Raw genomic sequence first — 5,746 nt, forward strand, 5'->3', positions numbered from 1 at the left:
TTTTTTTTTTTTTTTTTTAAGATGGAGTCTGGCTTGTGTTGCCCAGGCTGGATTGCAATCGCAAAATTGGCTCACTGCAACCTCCACCTCCCAGGTTCAAGTGATTCTCCTGCCTCAGCCTCCCGAGTAGCTGGGATTATGGGCACCTGCCACCACATCCAGGGAAGTTTTGTACTTTTTAGTAGAGACGGGGTTTCACCATTTTGGCCACGCTGGTCTCGAACTCCGGACCTCAGCTAATCCACCCGCCTTGGCCTCTCAAAGTGCTGTGATTATGGGCGAGGCACGAGGACCGTGCCCAGCCAGCACAGGATTTTTAAACACCATGATTTTAACAACAACTTGACTTGTTGGGTAGGAGTCCCCCCACCTTGCAGAGTAAAAAAATGGGGCTCTAAAAGACCAATATACTTCTCCAGGATCAAATAACTTCGAGGGGATTGAATCAATATTCCGAACCAGATATGTTTGTTTCAGAGTCCTACAAACTTCCATTATGTCAAATTTTCTCATTATGGTAATAACAATCTTAATAATATAATGCTGATAGTAACAACAGTACTAACAATTTAGGTAGTACCAGATACTGTCCAAAATGCTTTTATACATTGTGCCATTTATTATTTATAGCATTCCTATGAGGAATGCAGTACTAACTGTGCCATTTAGCAGATGAGCACACTGAAGGAACTTACTTCAAATCATACAGCGGCAGGACCTGTTCCACTGCCTGTCTAAACAAATCATATTAGCTCTCAGATAGCAAAGAAAATAAAATCAACCATTTCAGTGTTTAGTGGAATCCATCAGAAAACATTCGTTGAAGCTTCAAATGTGTCTTGTCTTATTTAGCTTAAAATTACTTACCAAATATAGTTTTTGTTATGAATATTGTATTGCGATGCTATATATGTAAATATGCCTAAAATTTTATTTTAAAAGCCTTTATAAGGAAGACATCTCAAATTTGCTAAGTAGTTAAAAGAAAGGTAAAATATTTTTAAAGTTTATGCTAAAACTAACCCCGTTAGCTTATTTTATTTATGAGAGTTTATTCTCCAGCACTATCTCACTGAAGCAATGCGTTCAGAATTTTAAATTTTGCATTGTACATTACAGGATTTGATTTTAAAAGGACAACAAAAATATTTACACATTTTAAAAAATATTACTTTGTTAGATCTATAGTACTCTTTTTAGAGTATCGGAATAGCTATAATTCATAAGAAAGGTGAAAAATAAATATTGATAAGGCACTTAGTAATATATAAAACTATGATAGCTCCAGAAGGCCTGCTTTGCAAGCACTCTAATGCATGGAAAATTTCCAAGAAGTGTTCTGAAGTCTAATAATTATCATCCCAGATGCCGGATTGTGTCTGCGTGGGATGAGCTGAATGTGCTGTCACATCCGACAGAGTTGCCAATCTTAAACCAACTGTGACTACTCTATACATTTCTCTCTCTGGGGCATTAAAAAAATCTTAATTAGCTTTTGTTTCCAAGCAGGGCATCATTTTTCATGATGTTACTTTCATTTTTCTAGGATTATTACAATCAAATTGACCTTGACAGTTCATCTACTGCAATAAGTGCATATATTTACGCAGTGTCTAAATTCAAGTTATTAAGATAAAATCAGAGGCTTATTAAAAACACAAATGTCCCTTTAATATTGAGGCATGAGTTTGTTATATGCAATTTGGAATCATGTATATATATTTTATACATGTATCAAAAAACTAACCTACTGTTGGAGACTTGTTGATGACCTAAAAATGTTAATAATACAAATAGAAGAAAAGGTGTATAAGATGTTATGAACCTATATTGATGATATGATCCATGCATAATTGCATATTTCCAGAATGGCAAAAAATGTTTAAATAAAGTATATGTTCTAATTAGTTTAGAGAAAATTTAGAAAAGCTATAGTATAATATATTCTAAAGTTCTTTGAGTTACCAAGAGGGAAAACATTATACTAGTATAACATATTCAGATATTGTTCAGAGCCTGGTATTTTTGAATAATTTAACCTAAACGCATTTTCATTATAAAGTGCAACTTATTTGAAATTTGTCACACAACTAACTTCAATTTGAGTATGTATCTTCACTGAGAGTTCAATATCGGGAAAAACACCTCAGAGCAAATGAAAGGGAAGGATCAACTGTCATTTACTTTATAGATATTAATAGTGCATTTAACAAGTAACAATATGCATCCTACATTTAGCAAAGATGCTACTTACTAATGACATCTCATTGCTTCACACAGCAGGAGCACTCATTCTATTTGGGCACAACGACTGAGCTAACATCCGTTTTTAAGAATGTATGTTATCATCATTCATTACAGTACTACACTGAAGCTTCTCTGGGAGGCAATAAAAAACAAAATGTAAATTTTTAAAAACCCTCATTTTCCCGCTAAATGCTTGAATTAAGTTGCAGTCTTTGGTGTTCAGAGAGTTGAGTTATGTCCTACAGCAATGTTTCTTTTAGAGTACATCATGCCTGCAGATTGGGCTCTGATTAGCCTCTGAGTTTTCTAATACAGTCTATTGATTTTCTGCTACTGTAGCCGCCATTGGATTTTGTGTGCTGGCACAGGGGTTCTGTCTTTTGCATAAGAGAATGATGAATGGTTGTCTGTGAGGCTCCAAGCACATACTTATTTCCTGTTCAATAAGGACACCCGTCAATATCATTTAAGCAAAGAAAAACACTGAGACAACCCCGCATGCCTACGAAACAATTTGGATTTTCTTCATATTCATTGTGAATTCTAATTAAACTATGGACATTCCATTCTCCAGAAAACTGGAAAGTGCATTCAGTGCTCTTAAATTCCTTTACCTTTAAGGTGGGGAAAAAAAACTTTGTTTTAAAGGTAAAAAAATGCATTTTAATGAAATTATACTAGGAAAGCAATTTCATTTTTTATTAGCCACAACACTGATTTAAAATGCAGACTAGCACTAAGTAATAAACCAATATGCTGAACTCATTTAAAAAATTCTCATTTTAAATTAANATACCAGATTGTCTTAGATCAGGTTCACTACAAGCAGAGTTTCAGAAATGCATTTTTGTGCAAGTGATGTATTGAAGTGGTTTGGGATGACACCTGTAAAAACTGAGGGAAAAAAAATAGGTCAGGGGAAAGTTAAGCACAGGTGGAGGTGCAGGTCAAGTGTGGTCCCAGTCTCATATTCCAGAGAATCCAGGAGTGGAAATGGTACCACTCAACTGTCCCATGTGGAAGCAAGGGACCAGTCTTTTTCTCACGGTTGGCAGTAAGTCATTAAGGATGCCTGCAAAGTGGAACAGAAGCACTGTTTCCCCAATATTTCTGTGCTGGACAATTCCCATCAGCCAAGGGCAATGCTCAGGGGAAGGGACAGCTATGGGCTGCAAGCAGCCAGCACTTAGCAGCTGAGGAATGGGTAGATCCATTCTCAGGAGAATCTGGGAAAGGCAGCAACAGTGCTTGCTCTGCAGATCAAATTCAGAGCCAACATTCTGGTCTGGCTTGTTCCCACATAGAGGCAAAAGACTGAACATAGCATCCATTCAGTTTAAAGTGGGGACCTGCAGAATTGACGTACAGTCTGCTTACCAAAGTAAGGAGCCATTTGAAGTTGTGGTTTAACATGTAAACTGACCAGCAAAAGCAAAAATTTGTTTTTCACAATTTATAGATAAAAAAATCACAGGGTATCTTGCATTAATTGAATCCACATTTTTATATCTGTTTCAATTGTTTTGGTAATTTGAATATTCAGTACACTGCAAATATGAAATAATATAATTGCTATATTCCTGTTATTAATTTTTACTTTTCTGAAGAACTTCCATAAAATACATTGCAGTGCTGTTTAATTGTTCTACAGGAAACGAGAATACAAAATAATCCACTTCTATTATTCTCAATTTCATTTAGGAGATGAAAAAAGTGAATTCAAAAAAAGTAGTAAGTATGACAGTAACTGAAAGGTAATTATATTTTTTTTAGAAATTTACAAAATTCTTCACAAAACAATGAGTTTATAGCTTTGAAAGCTGGAACTATCATTCTGTAATATCACAGTCCTGAAATGGGACATGAATCTGGGTTATACCACACACAAAATCATCCTCAGAATAAAACTAAATTATATTCTAAGGAAGAGGTAGGGACCTACTTCTAAAACAATCCAGATATTGTGTTTAGAATGCATATGTATTTATTTGGAGGTATTACTTTGTTTCATGGATAGTTTGTTTTTTTCTGAAAACCTAACCCTATGTCATTATTTTCCCCTATAACTAGAATTTTTAGTTTGCTTTTATTTATGGCTATAAAATATTTGGTGTTTCTCTTTGTTCAACCTCTCAAATTACTAGAGGAAGTCTTTTGCATATGGTATTTTAAAATGTTATTGATGTCAAATACCAGATTATTAAATTGCTGGTTATTTTATATGATAGATTCTGAAACGATTTCAAGTCATAACAGGCTTGTGGATAATCCTATGCTTTTAACCTTTTCTTCAAGCAGATGACTGAAGTATATAAATTAACATCAATCTTGTTTTGGCTTCTTGGTATTAATGCTACACAGGAATCTCTAGTATTGATTACGAGTGGTATGAAGTTAGACTGATATGCTTCCTTCCATCTTCTTTCCAAAAATGAATTATGCCAGAAATTCAAGGTTAATGAAGCAAACTCATTATAATACACCTCTTCTGGGCATTCCTTTCACATTAGTTAAGTAATTGAAGAAATTAGACAGGTGGAAGTAGACAACGTGATACAGGCATACACATTCTTAGGTCGAATACATGTGAAATTACGAGTAGGTTAGGAGAAAAAGTTCCTATTATGGTCGTATCAGCCTACCCAATGCAACAGTCCTTACAACCTAAAACGAATCTTACAGTAACACCAAGAATTTGTTAATCCAAAATTCAATTTCAATTCCTATTGAAATAGAAATATCAATGTCTGCTGAATGGACTATCAAATCTTGCAAACTTAAATATGGTAGAGTATCAACTAGTCAAGCTTACTCCTTGTCAGTTAGTAGAACCATATTGTCAGAACAGTATACTGTGTTTTGTGAATTCTTAAAGGATCAATGCAAACTTCACAGAAAAGTAATGTTCATCCGTTGTTAATTAAGATACACTGTCCTTGTGTAACTTTGAAGTAATTTAGCAATACTAATTAAGTTAACAAGGATTATACATACTCTGTTGTATATTGTAGAACATAGACTGAGATCACTTAATATAACAGCTGGGCAAGTTACTTAAACTCAGTCTGCCTTAGATATCTCATATTTAATATAAAGATAACAGTACACTCCACTTGGAGATAATAGATGTTAAACTCCTAGTACATAAAGAAGCGTACCTGGCACGTTGCTTTAATACCTAGCAACTCCAGTTTTAGTAATCCTAAAAAATAATTAAGGGTGTATACAAATGTTTTGCCATGAAGATTTTTAATGTAATATTATTTGTGATAGTGGAAAATATATGAATAAACTTCAGGTAATAACATTGAGGTTTGAAAGATTAAGTTAATAGGATGGAACTTTATATTGACATGGAAAATACTGTCATGAAAATGCTTTAATGTATTAACATTATATCACTGAAATAAATTAAAATAGCATATGAAGTATTACTTTAATTTTATTAAAATTAAAATGTATGCATACAGTTACATTAAACAATTCTGCTAAGTGTAAA

This window comes from Rhinopithecus bieti, unplaced genomic scaffold (assembly GCF_001698545.2).
Source record: "Rhinopithecus bieti isolate Rb0 unplaced genomic scaffold, ASM169854v2 scaffold_6708, whole genome shotgun sequence".
Classification (NCBI taxonomy): Eukaryota; Metazoa; Chordata; class Mammalia; order Primates; family Cercopithecidae; genus Rhinopithecus; species Rhinopithecus bieti.